This window comes from Canis lupus, chromosome 4 (genome assembly GCF_048164855.1).
Source record: "Canis lupus baileyi chromosome 4, mCanLup2.hap1, whole genome shotgun sequence".
Classification (NCBI taxonomy): domain Eukaryota; kingdom Metazoa; phylum Chordata; class Mammalia; order Carnivora; family Canidae; genus Canis; species Canis lupus.
Genome location: NC_132841.1, coordinates 40206680 through 40220880, shown reverse-complemented (window position 1 = coordinate 40220880; position 14201 = coordinate 40206680). Strand labels below are relative to the sequence as shown.

General features: G+C 48.0%; 1 protein-coding gene and 1 long non-coding RNA gene across 6 annotated transcripts in view; one reads left to right on the top strand and one right to left on the bottom strand.

Annotated features, from left to right (window-relative positions):
• Positions 1-14201, top strand: part of ERGIC1 (endoplasmic reticulum-golgi intermediate compartment 1) — a 105199-nt gene that overhangs the window by 21113 nt on the left and 69885 nt on the right. The window lies entirely within an intron of this gene.
• LOC140632267 (uncharacterized) lies at positions 1842-9113 on the bottom strand. Its single transcript, XR_012029778.1, has 2 exons — positions 6716-9113; positions 1842-2210 (listed from the first exon to the last, which is right to left on the bottom strand). It is a non-coding gene; the product is annotated as an uncharacterized lncRNA (long non-coding RNA).

Genomic DNA, 14201 nt, shown 5'->3' with positions numbered 1-14201 from the left:
AAAAACTCTCTAGGGCATGGATAAAGGGGAACTGAAAGCCTGTTGGCCTGGGTTAATATGTTTCCCCGGGATGTCGAGTGAGTGTTCTCCCTGATGGGATAACTGCTTGTTATTCACACCTCTCATAGAGGCCAACCTGGGACTGAATTCACGCATATGAAACGCCTACAAGCCCACTGCAGACATTTGGGCAGCATTGGAATTGTGGCCAAGGATTGGAACCCTTGAAAACCCCACCACAGGAAATTCACAGTTGGGGAACTGAAAAGCATTTTGGAAAATAGTATTGGGACCCCAAAGCCACTAGTAGATTAGGAACATGTTGATGTATTTGAGATTCATTAACATAATACAGGAAAGAGAATACTCTTAGGCATTTTAAACTAGGAGTAACAGGAACTTCTTTCACCCTCATCTGCAAAATGGGCCCAATGATAGTGCCAGCTTCATGGGGCCATTCTGAGGATCACATGAGCTGATGCAGGTGAGATGCTTGGCATTGGACTTGGCTAGAGTAGGTTTTCCGTTGATATGCCTGGAACAATGCAATTCATTCTTACTTACCATGCTGACTTGCTACATTGTAAGCATTTCTGTTCCAGAAGTTTCAGGGAGATGCTAATAAATTTGTTTGACTTTGTTGCAGGGATGCCCTGCCTAAGAGACTTCCCCCTTAACTCTCTTCCCCCTTAACAAGAACTCGTGGCCTTGTGTGAACAGTCACTTCCCTGACCCTACCCCCACACAGCTGTGGGACCTCAGGCAGGTCCTTCATCCTCCCAGGACTCAGTTTCCTCATCTGTAATAATGGGCTAACAATAGTGCCTCAGGCCAGCATTGTGTGAGACAGAACGAGATCATGTACATGAATTGTCAGCAAATGTTCCTCCATGGTCACGGGTCACTGACCCCCTCCTGGGGTCCTGTGTACTCCCAGAACCCAAGGCAACCCAGCTCTCTTATATATGACTCAGCTTCCTCTCCATGTTCTTGTCTCCCACCTTCCATTAGAATTCCGGGAGTAGAAATAATCAAATCTAGGTGTTCCCATCTGTTTCCAGCTTTACTTCCCTATTCAGTTTTCATCCCCCAAGGCTGTTTGTTTGACCATTCATTTATTCACTCATTCACTCATTTATTTGCAAATGTTCATGCTGGTCATTGCATGAGGCCCTAGGGGTCCAGTGGTGAACAAGAGGGATATAGCCCCTGCCACCATGGAGTTTTTGGTTTCAACAATTAAACACCCAATTAAATTTGTAGTTCTCAGTTGATAGGAGTGATGCATAGGGAAACACAGAGGGCTCTAGGACCCTAGTCTTCTGGGGATCAAGGAAACCTCACTGCAGGGGCTGAGTGGTTGGTTCTCTGAAAGGTGCTTAGGGTTGGATGGATGGGAGGCCCAGGTGAAGGGAACAGCATGGACACAGGCTGTGGGTGGGGAGGACACTGCGGCAGATGGAAGTAGCTGTAGAACAGTAGGGCAGAGGAGTGCTGGGCTCCAGGTGTCCCCTGAGCCAGGCCATGCAGGCCTCATAGGACATGTTTAGGAATGTGTCCTTTATCCTAAGAAGCCTCCAGCCTGTGAAGGATCGTAAGATCTTGCAAAAAGCTCACCCTGGACCAAAGGGGAGGAGCAGAACAGTTAAGGTCCTTCTGCAGGGTTCAGGTGAGAGTGGTGGTGGTGTGTACTGTCACACACCCCAGGTCTTTCTTATATCACACACTAGAGGAGCAACTCAGCTGGTGGCCTCAAGGCCAGAATCCTTGTGTTGATACACAGGAAAGTCACAGACACTAGGGTTGTGTGTTCCAGAAGCCTGGGGTAGGATGGAGGAGCCTTTTTTTTTTTTTTTTTAAAGATTTTATTTATTTATTTATGATCGTCACAGAGAGAGAGAGAGGCAGAGACACAGGCAGAGGGAGAAGCAGGCTCCATGCACCGGGAGCCCGACGTGGGATTCGATCCCGGGTCTCCAGGATCGCGTCCTGAGCCAAAGGCAGGCGCCAAACCGCTGCGCCACCCAGGGATCCCCTGGAGGAGCCTTTGATAAATCGCTGGCTACCACATGTCCATGAGGATCGTAACATAGGCCGCTCCCAATGAGCCCAGGAAAAGGCTATTTATTTAGAGCCTACTGGGTGGTCAGCAGATCCAAGTTAATAATCTCAACTCACCTTCATAGCACATGGATGGGGATGGGAGCGCCCTGTTGTCCAAAGAAAGAAAACAGGATTAGGCAACTGTGAGGGACTTGCCCCACATCCTGAGGCTCCTACCTGCCAGGTGTTTTGAGCCAAAGTCCAAGCTCCCCTGCCCTGGAGGTAACAGCAGGGAGAGCACGCCTGTGATCCTGAAACACTTTGGATGGGTGACGCCCAGTAGGAAGTTCTGAGGGCATGACTTCTGAGGTTCCTGTTGCCTTCATACACCACCTGGTCCAGCCTTACCTTCAGATTACCAGGATTCCCCCAGGCCTGGGTGCACAGTGGGTAGCCTTCCTCGGGGAGGGCTCTACTCTGCTGCATGTCCCCTGTGTCCCCTCCCCCAGTCCATCCTTTCAGACCTTGGGTGGAGGAGGCAAGGCCGTTCCCTGTAAATACCAGTCCCCTTACATGTGCATTTTTCCTCTATGATTTTTCCTGTTTTGATGAAACACTGCTCTTGGCTGTTCAGGTTCCCAAGAGGGGACCAAGGCCCCTGCCCGGCCAGCCGGTCATTCAGGAACTTTGCTCCCAGGCCCAGCCCCACACCCAGGCCGCATTCCGCAGGGGCCATGGCCCAGTGCTCTGTGTGAATGGGGCCTGTTCGTCCCCCACCCCCCAATTCCCATGGTTCCCACGGCCACCTCCTTATCACTTTTTCCAGCTGACTGCAAAAGGCTGCCTTCTGGCCCCAAATTACCACCCCCACCCCATGCCCTTTCTGTTTACTGTTTTCTCCTAGACCGAAGGGTGTGAGAGTTTACTACAGTTCACAGTCCCGCCTGCCTCCGAGCCCACTGTGTGGGGACCTGACTTACAGGCTGCCGTCGGGGAAGGCCATGGGTGGTGCCTGTTAACGCTGGTAGCTCATTAATTCATGCCACAGATACACTGAGCGCCTACTGTGTGTTACAGGCATTGCTGTAAGCACTGAGCATGAAAGGGGTGGAAGTTACCAAGTATCATTGAGGTAGTAGCACCACCCCCTCACCAGGTGAGAGAGGTGTCACTGCTGTCATTCACTCCACTTTGCAGGCTAGAATTAAGCCTCAGAGAGCTGACACAGGTGGCTCAGAGCTACGGCCCACCTCTGTGGGAATTCCTCAGAGAACTTCCCTTCGGGTGCCTGGGTGACTCAGTCAAGTGTCTGCCTTCAGCTCAGGTCATGCATGATCCCAGGGTCCTGGGATCGAGTCCTGCATCAGGCTCCCTGCTCAGCAGGGAGTCTGCTTCTCCCTCTACCCCTCTCCTCGTGCTCTCTCTCTCAAATAAATAAAATCTTTAAAAACAAAACTCCCTTTTTGGGGGGTTCCTGGAGCCTTATGCAGTGCCCTCAGCTCAGCTGAACTAGTGGGTCCTAGTTTCCACTCTTGCTGTCTGCCCTGGTCAGGTGACCCTGTGCAGGGAACAGCCTGCCCATCTGTACATGGTGCCCTTGCCAAGGCCACAGCACAGCCAGTAGGTGGTAACTCCAGGATTTGGAAGCCAGGTTTCTCTACCACCAGATTCCAAAGTCTGTTCTTTGGGGTTCTTGATTTTATGTTGGCTGGTTTATCTCCCCCTGTGCTTTTTTTTCCTCCTGTGCCTTCAGGGCTTGCCTTAATCACACAACTCTACCAGAGGCACTTTTGTTAAGAATATTTGGCCTGAGTAATTATGAGTTTTTAATTTTACCTTTGACATATACTTACCCATCCCATACTCATACATGTTTGTTCATTATTTATTCATTCTTTCATCAAACAGCATTTATTCAGTGCCAGGCCCCATGCCAGGGAGAGGAGGGACAGATGAGCCTGTGAGCTCACAGGTATATAAAGCTCCTCCCATGGGGGGAGCAGAGGAGGGCGGGATTTGATGGGGGAGCTTGATAATGGTAATAGGTAACATTGAAGTAGCATTCGCAGGGCACCACATCACTCTGTCTTTTCATACCTATGAACTCATTTCATCTCCACGACCACCCTTGTGAGGTTATCAGGAGCTAACTTGCCCAGGGTCACCTGGCTAGTGGCAGAGCCAGGATTGGAACCCAGGCACCTGGGCTCCCAAGTCTGTGCCCTTAACCAGGGCACCATACCTTGTGAATGTGAGCTTGCTAGATAAATGGAAACAGTGCCTGCAGATCTCAGTACCGTGAAGGATTGCTCTGAGGTGTGTGTGTCGCAGAATCGAGGCCGTGGGCACCACAGTGGGAGCAGGCCTTGGGCTGGTGCCAAGCATGGGTCCTAGGCTCGGGTCTTTCTGGAGCAGGAGATGCAGAGTGATCTCGTGTAAGGAAGAAGTCCAGAGCATTAGCCACACCCGTGTTTCTTTGTGAGCATGAAAACATGTTCCAAAGCCAGACCCTGAGTTCCACGGTGTTTGGAGCTGTGCCCAAGGGCCTGGGCCAGGGCTGTGTGGAGGAGGAAGGGCCTGGCTGGCGCAGATGTAGACTGGGCCAGCCTTGGCTGGAGCCTGGCTCTGTTGTTGACCACTGGGGTCACTCTGGGTGAAACCTCATCCGCCTTCTTGGGCACTCAGTACTGTGCTTCAGATCCACCGTGGATAACAGTCCAGAGTCCTTTCCCCAGGCTGCAGGGCCCTGTGTGATCCATTCTCCCCCCTCCTCACTGACCTCACCCTAGGCCACCTTACCCTCCCTGTGCTTTTAGCCCTGGTGGCCATGGTAGCCCCTTAACCAGGTTGACTTCACCTTCCACCTCAGAGCCTTTGCTTGGAATGCCCTTCGCAGGCTGTCAGCATGGCCTCTCCTTCCTTCCCCTTCAGGTCTCTGCTCAGAGGGGCCTGCCCTAAACACCCAGCTGAAAGTGTTCCCTGTCACCTTCTGTTGGATCATTGCGTGTACTTCTTCATTGTTCTTGGCATGCTTCAGGAAAATCACATCTCCTTTTTGCTGATCAAAACATTTATCTGTCCCTTCCATGAGAATGGGAGTTCCTTAATTCACAGGTCTTGCCTATCTCGTTTACCCACCCCTCATTTCCCCAACACCAGTAGTAGTGGCTGGCACTGCAAACACTAAATATCTGTAGGCTAAATGAAGTAGCCTCAGCCTACTGATCTGTTAAATGGGAAGCATCTTGCTGACATACTAAAGTTAGTGTAAAGATGAGAAAGTATTTAGGTTACAGTGCCACATAGTACTTTCTTAGGGCTGGTAAACAGAGCATGTGTGAGCCCCAGATATGAATTACCAGCCTTGTTTGAACTCAGTGTACACTGCAGAGCTCTGTGGGCACTGCTGGGCTAGCCTGGTGCTCACCAACTCTTAAAACCAAGATGATGGGTAAGGCAGGAGGAGGCACGGAAGAAAGAAGAAAAGAGAAAGAAACAGGAAAGGTCTTAGGGTGCAGTGGACTGTTTATCCATAGAGATGTAGGAAGAGGGGATGCCTGGGTGGCTCAGCGGTTGAGCGTCTGCCTTCAGCTCAGGGCGTGATCCCAGAGTGCCGAGATTGAGTCCCACATCGGGCTCCCTGCATGGAGCCTACTTCTCCCTCAGTCTATGTCTGTGCCTCTCTTTGTGTGTGTGTTGTGTGAATAAATAAATAAAATCTTTTTTTTTTTTTTAAAGGAAATGTAGGAAGAGATTGTTTATCTCAATGCCAGCTTGGCCACTAGCAAGTTTGTAAATTTCTACTGAGGACTTTTATTTTTAAAACCAAAAAAGGACTGCCCAGGTGGCTCAGTGATTGGGTGCCTGCCTTTGACCCAAGGGCGTGATCCTGGAGTCCTGGGATTAAGTCCCACATTGGGCTTCCTGCATGGAGCCTGCTTCTCCCTCTGCCTGTGTCTCTGCTTCCCTTTCTCCCTCTCTCTCTCTCTCTCTCTCTCTCTCTCTGTATGTGTGTGTCTCTCTCATGAATAAATAAATAAAAATCTTAAAAAAAACAACAACAACAAAAAAAAAATAAAAGGACACCTGGGTGGCTCAGTGGTTGAGCATCCGCCTTCCGCTCAGGTCATGATCCCAGGGTCCTGGGATCGAGTCCTGCATTGGGTTCCCCATAGGGAACCTGTGTCTCCCTCTGCCTGTGTCTCTGCTTCTCTCTCTATGTCTCTCATGAATAAATAAAATCTTAAAAAAAAAAAAAGGCATAGGTATTAATGAATTAGTGAATGCAGAAAGAATGACAGAATTTGAAAATCATTAGAACACCATGGTGATATGGGGTGCCTGGGTGGCTCAGTTGGTTACGACCCTTGATTTCACCTCAGGTCATAATCTCACAGTTGTGGGATCGAGTTCTACATCCGGCTCCATATTCAGTGTAGAGTCTGCTTGAGATTCTCTTTTTCCCTCTCCCCCTCCTTCTGCTCATACTTTTTCTCTCTCAAAATAAAATCTTAAAAAAAAAAAAAAGAACAACATGGTAATAATTGGTACAGTTAAAATCTGAGTGCTAATATTAGTGGGTAAAAGTTTAAGCAGAAACAAGATATTTGGATAGGCTCAGAGTATCTCCCCCAATTATTTAGTAATCACAAAGGGGAACGTAATTACTTACAGCAGCAAAGCCTAGCAGATCCAGCTTAGCCAAGTGCTCAAGACTGACATCGCTGGTAGTGAGACGTTGGACATCACGTGACCCCATGTCCACTGACAAGGGCACATCCCGATAGGAGTCTTCCCAGAGATGCACTGTCTGGCTAAAAGGCACCAGAAAATATCAGACAGACCTAGTTTGAGAGACGTTCTACAAAATAACTGACAAACACTCTTCAGAAGTGTCCCAAGTCATGGCAGATGAGGGAGGACTTGCACTTGTCACAGATTGGAGGAGGCAAGAGAGGACCCAGCAGCTAAATGCAGCATGGGGCCCCTGGATTGGATCCAAGACCAGAAAAATGGATGAAATCCTAATTGTTTGTGATCTACTTGATAGTATTGTTCCAAAGTTCATTTCCTCTTCTGAGAATTCTTCTGCGGTTTTCTAGGGTTCCGTGAGGTGTTACCATTGGGGGAAGCTGGGTGAAGGGTGGAGGCAGGCACTTCCTGTACTCTGTACTCCTGCAGGATGGCATGAGCTGAAGGTAGAGAAAAAGGTAGAGCTGTGGTAGAAAACTATGGTAGAGAAAAATGTAAGCAGAAGCTTCACTGTGACATCCAGACCACGCAGGGGAGTATGTATCTGGAGAAAGGTTCGTCGATGGTGACGGGAGTTCGAAAGCATCAAGATAGTAGACACCCTGCAATTGTAAAATCCTGTTTCCATGAAGAATTCTCCACAGCTGCTTGGCTGGTGGCCTTGACTCTGCCCTTCCTAAAACGGGTCTATTTCTCCCCTCCTGAGTGCTGTCCCCTCTTAGCAGGGAGCATGTCCTTTTATGACACTCATTGATGTCAGGCTGTGCAGAGCTGAGGTAAGGACTCCCTGGCCTCAGATTCGGGGAGTCGTTAGCAGTGTTTGCCAAATTTCAGCCACCCCTGGGCCACTTTTACGCTTCTTGCCTTATCTACCTTTGCCTTTACTATTATAAACTTTATATTATATTTAAATGGACCCACTGTAAAAAAAAAAAAAAAAAAACTCGAATAGAGAGTTTTAAAAAAAAAAAAAAACGTGTTACCTCATCCCTGTGAAATGGAAAACCAGTGTCACCCACCATGCATCCAAGGTATCCATAAAATTCAAAGCAGTGTCAAGAAAGTTTCTGCATTAGGGCTATTGCTGGTAGAAGGTTCCAAGGCCTGCTCTTTTCCTTATTAAAGAGTGAGATTATTAGGTGTTAAAAGACCTAGCTAAATGAGACTTCTAAACTCATCTGAGAGACTTGAAAGAGAAGTGGAACAGGAGGAAGAACCCTGTTGCCAGGGGGTTCGTGCTGTTTGCTGCCCAGTCTGGATTCCCCCTAGAACTGTCTGATTCAAGACCACCGTGAAGCTGCCCTAGAGCTGCTTCCTCTGGGCAGCTCTCCATGATCTCTCAACTTCCGGGCATTTGGAGCCTTAAAAAAAGAAGTGTGACTTCCTGGAGGCATTGGAGTTATTCTCATCATGCACTATTGTTCCTGCACAATCCTAAGAACTGGGCTTTGCCACATTGAGCTGGTACCTGCTATGTCACAGGGCTGCATAGGGTTCAGTGGGAGTTTAAAAGCTTTTGATGTTTACCCTCTGTAAGAAATACATTTTGTATTGCAACCCAACATATAATGTGTAAAAACTCCATAGAACAATGCTTCCTTTTATTATAGGCAGTGCAAACAGGTATTTTCTGTTCTGTTGTAATCTAATTTTTTTAATGTTGGCTACAATCCACTAAATTGATTTTTCAACCCACTAATCAGTCATAACATAACAGTTGGTAAAACATTGCTCTAGAGGATTAAAGCATGAACCATACTAACATCCCATTTTTGATGGGTCACCTGATATGTGCCAGTGGTGAACACTTTTGTCTTTAATCTTGACCACATTTTATATATCAGGTCCCCAGATCTCAGAGAGGGCATCACCTAGCCTGGGTCACACGGCAAGTAAGGGCAGAACCAGGATTCCTTGGTCAGCCTGACATACGTGTACGTCCTGAGGACCATGGAACACTTCCTATGTATCTGCCCTTATGCCTAGCTCAAGATTGTTCCCAGAGGGGATGTCAATAGATATACGATTGAGGGAATCACATGTCAAGTTGGTAGGGAAAGACATTCAAAAACAGTCTCTTTACTAGTATCCTGAGCCAGTGCAAAGGGTGTCCAAACCTGGCCAATGATTAGAGGTTTTTTTTTCTTTTTAAAATTTTAATTAATTTTTAAGTTGAGGTATTAGCATAGCTCACTGTAAAATGCTCTTATCTTAAGCATACAGCTTGATGGCTCTCTGCATACATACACCCACAGGGCCAGGCCTAGATCAGGACACCGAGTCTTCCCAGTACCTCAGAAGGCTGCCTGGTGCCCCTTCCCAGCCTGTACCCCCACCGAGAGGGAGCCTGTCTCCTGACTTCCCTCATCACTGGTTAGTTTTGCCTCTCTGTCATGGCATGTAGATGGAATTACATGTGATGTGCGGGAATCTTCTTTCAGTGTGACATCTGTGGGACTTACCTGTGTTGCATGTGTCCACAATTCATTCTTTTGTTTTGTAGTGTCTGATACTTTTTGGTACTTTTGTTAAAATTTTTCCGTAGAATACTTTAGACAAATAGCATAGAGATTAATCCACTGCTTCACCCACTCTAAGAAACTAACTTAGGCCCCATATTCCTTTTCTCCTGCTTTCACATTTCCATCTTTGATGCATCCCCAATATAAATGCTCTCCTGAGTGTGCTATTGATCCTTCCCGAGTATGTCAGGAGATATTTATGGCCTGTGTGATAAATTCTTAATGGATCCCTCATTTGTGTGTATGTGTGTTTGTGTGTGTGTGCTTTTTTTTTACATATACTGATCCCAAACTAAATTTTTTTTAACGTTCCTAGTCTTTTTGGAACTGAAAATCTCAGCTCTGTGCTACTGAGGTCCAGAAAGTTGGAGCAGAGTCCAGAAGGGAAGGCCAGCTGGGGAGAAGCAGGAAGAAAGCAGAGGCGTGAGAGGTCTGGGGAGTGGGAGGTGGATGTGCAGGGAAGACACTCCCACCTGTATGAAGCAGCTGTCACCCGGAGGTCCCTGAGGCACCCATGTCTGTCTCATCTTGGACCTATGAGAGGTTCGCGTGCCCCTGTTTCTGACCTGGTTTTCTGGGCCTACTGGTGCCACCCCTGCCAAGGCAGTTTCAGAGGGACTTGTTTTCTTGATTTTTAGGTCCAGGCAGGCAGGGACTGCCTTTGTTTAGGTCACTTTGTATCGTAGGGACCTAGCCTAGCATCTAGAACAGAATTGATGTTAGTGACACCCGTGGAATAGATGCTGAATGAATGAGTGGGCAACAAGGCATATGCAGAGTGATGGAAAACCATCTATAGGGAGGCCTTTGAGTGGAGTCTCTGTCAACTCCAGGCTTAGCGCCCAGCCTTGGAAAGTCAGAGGTTTGAGTCCCAGCTCCCAGGTTCCCTAGAAGTGCCACCTTAGGCGGCCTTAACCTTCCCCATCTGAAAGTGGGGATCCTGACCGTCCTTCCCTCCTGGGGTCACTGGCACCGCATGGCAGATTGTGACACATCACCATGCATTCTGGGTACAAGTGGGGCAGGGGGGCCCCCAGGTGGGCAGGTCCTGTTTGGGCGAAAGGCCCAGATGGTTTCGTGGGAGAATGCCAGAGTTCTTGTTTAGGTCCAGCCATTCTGTGGAACTTGCTGGTGGGCACATTTGAGCTGTTTGCTTGGTGCTGTCCCATCACTTTTCTCTGTGTCCCTGGTTCCACCCCTTAGAGGCCACAGGAACACTGCCAACTGACCTCAGCTCCTCCTCTGTGTTTCAGCCCTCTGCTGTCCTCTGACTCTCAGGACTGGCCAGCTGCAGAGGTGTTACTGCCCCGTTCCTGGCTGACATCCCCTGGGTTCTGGCGGGGCAAGATAGCGCTCATTTTTCCTCACACTCACTCTGCTTTTTTTTTTTTTTTTAATGTATTTATTCATGAGATACACACACACACACACACACACACACACACACACACACCGGGGGGTGGGGGAGATTGGCAGACACACAGAGTCAGGCAGAGGGAGAAGCAAGCTCCATGTAAGGAGCCTGGTGTGGGACTTGATCCTGGATCCCGAGATCATGCCCTGAGCCGAAGGCAGACTCTCAAACACTGAGCCACCCAGGCGTCCCTCACTAGGCTTTGTAAACACCTTTTCTGGCCTTGCTACTAACCAGCAGGTCTTTATCCCCATCCTCAGATACACCCACTGTTTACCTTCCTTGCATTGTACACTCAGCTTGGCTGTTCGAAGGAAATGCTGAGAACCTCTCCATCACAGCTAGGAACTACCCTTTTGTGGGTGCCTCTGTGGTGCCAAAGGCTCTTTCTGCATTCCACTTATTGATCTCTTAGCATTGGGGGTGGGGTGGGGTGTAATCCCGACCCCACGCCCACTTTACAGATGAGTAAACTGAGGCTCAGAGAAGTCTAGCTAGTTGCCTAAGCACAGTTAGGATTTGAACCCCGACCTATGCGAGTCCAAAGCCTGGGTTGTGTCTACTTCCTTTCATGCTACTCTGCAGAGAAGGCAGGAGTAAGCCCATGAATGCTAGTGACAGCCATGGTGCCAGTGATGATGACAGTTGCAGCTAACATCTGTCACATGCTTTCTCTGTGCTGCGAACTGTAATCAATGGCCTGTATGTGCTTCCACATGCAATCCTCACTCTCATGAGGTAGTTAGTATTTTTAACCCCACTTAACAAATGACAAACACTGGAAGTTCAGAGAAGAGTTTGTCCAAAGGCATTCAGCTAATACATGAGACAGTAGTACGCCTGCCTCTGCTGATCCACACCTTGAGGATTGGAAAACTAGGGACACCGTGACATCCAGACACAAAGATTACTCAGTGCTGGAAAGAGATGAGCTACCAAACCATGAAAAGGTACAGAGGAACCTTAAATGCATATTATTAAGTGAAAGAAGCCAATCTGAAAAGGCTACATACTGTCTAATTCAAACTCTATAACATTCTGGAAAAGGTAAAAATATTCAGGAGAGAGTAAAAAGATCATTGTCAAGGAGAGGGGTAGAAAACAAGATTTTCAGGGCAGTGAAATCACTCTGTATGAAACTATAAAAATGTCATTATACATTTGACCAAATCCATGACATGAGCGACACCGGGAATGACTCCAGATGTAGACTGTGGACTCTGGACAGTAACGATGTGTCAGTGCAGGTTCATCCAGCGTAACAAATGTCCCGCTCTGGTGGGGGATGCAGGTAAAGGGGGAGCCTGCATGTGTGGGGAGCAGGGGTTGTATGGGAAATCTCTACCTTCTGCTCAGTTTTGCTGTGAAATCTAAAGCTGCTCTAAATAACAGTCTATTTTTAAAAAGCAGACAGATACACAAGGCACTCGTTACTGCTTGGGCTGCCACCAGCCTGTCTGCCCCTCTGACCTGTGTTCTTCCCACATCCCCCAGCAATGATATAAAGTGGGGAGGCGTATGGCTCTGCAGGATGTGGGGGCTTCCCTGGCTGGATTATCTGTGGGCTAGTCTTTTCCAGCTGTTCCTGCTGTCAGGCGCAGTTTGACATCTGATCCAGGAGAATGTGCTGCATGGGGAGCACTGTGTGGTTGGTGACCAGGGGAGGCCAGAGGGATGTCAGGCATGCCAGTGGTCTCTGCTAGTGGATGGACTGATGCTCCCATTTGGGGAGAAGGAAGGAGAAGGTAAGGGGAGGTGATAACCACATTCTTTGGTCCCGTTCCCTGGGACAGCATGTGCTCAGAGGAGGCTGGCCTGCTGCTGCCAGGGCATTGCAAAATTCAGGCTTCGTTGAATCAATGGCCTTTGGAAAAGTACATTTTGCTCAGGAGCCAAATAAAACTGAAGACTGTGCCGCCAGCACACTGAGGTCGAGAGCCCTGACTCACACCGAGTGGGAGGGAGGAGAGCTGAAGGCAGGCTGTAGCCCTCCAGTGGGTGCCAGGCCCCTCGGCCATCTCGAAGCCCTAGACCAGCACAGTGTGTGTGCCCTGGGCAGCATCTCCCCAAATGGCTTTGTCAGGGCTCAGACCCCCTTGGTGGTTTAGAAAAGGTTCTGGGGATCCCTGGGTGGCGCAGCGGTTTGGTGCCTGCCTTTGGCCCAGGGCACGATCCTGGAGACCCGGGATCGAATCCCACATCAGGCTCCCAGTGCATGGAGCCTGCTTCTCCCTCTGCCTGTCTCTGCCTCTCTCTCTCTCTCTGTGTGACTATCATAAATGAATAAAAAAAAATAATAAAAAAATAAAAAAGAAAAAAAAAAAGAAAAGGTTCTGTCCCTAAGAAACCATGGGTAAAATGAATCACTATGAAAATCTAATTTTCTGATTAACTTGCGTTGTCTGGTTAAAGATGATTTCTCTCTGTGATGAGTCTTTGGTAGGTAACAGTTCCAAAAGCCTAAAGATCTGGGGGCATCTGGGTGTTTTTTGAGAAAGATCTCTGCTGGGATTCATAGATGTTCCCACATGTGACATTAAGCAACTCATTGTAGCTTCCTGGACCTCAGTTTTCCTGCCTTTAAAATGGATCTGGACTAATTTAGCCCTGCCAGATACCCAGGAAGCATGTCACTAGCGTCCCCATTGCCTGCAGACATTGCTAATCCATCCCTGCCTTCACAGCTGGGCAGCCTGGAATTGATCCCAGAGACAAAGCTTCTTGGCCACATGGCCACTCTATGATCTTAGAATTGCCTTCTAGCTCTAGAACGTTTAGATCTCTTTGCCCTCTCCTGTCTTTATAGTTGTACTGCCTCTTTTTATACAAAAACTCAAAATTTAAGGCCATGCTTACAAATTTGATAGTCCCCAGGCCAGATCTGAGCCACAGAAGTATTTCCTTTGATTTGCATATTGTTTTACTTTTTTTTTTTTTTTAAGATTTTAATTATTTATTCATGAGAGACACAGAGAGAGATAGAGAGGCAGAGACATAGGCAGAGAGAGAAGCAGGCTCCATGCAGGGAGCCTGATATGGAACTCAATCCTGAGACTCCAGGACCACACCCGGGGCCGAAGGCAGGCACTAAACCACTGAGCCATCCAGGGATCCCGCATATTGTTTTACTTTAAAAAACAAAACAAACCAACCAGAAAGCTCGTTGCCATCATTTTTAAATTGATGATTTCACAAAGGACCCAAGATTTCTGTTTTTTTCCTGATTTTTGGCCACCCTAGGACTCCTTGTTCCAGCTAAGAGCCAAGTTGGGGGCTTTCTGCTGCATTTATTTATTTATTTATTTATTTATTTACTTACTTACTTACTTACTTACTTACTTACTTACTTATTTTAGTTCCAAGTTTTTATTTAAGTTCCTTAACCTACAGTGTTTACTTAACCTACAGTGTAATATTAGTTTCAGGTGTCTGCTCCCTTTAGAGGGTCTGTGGACCCGTTGATGTGCCGC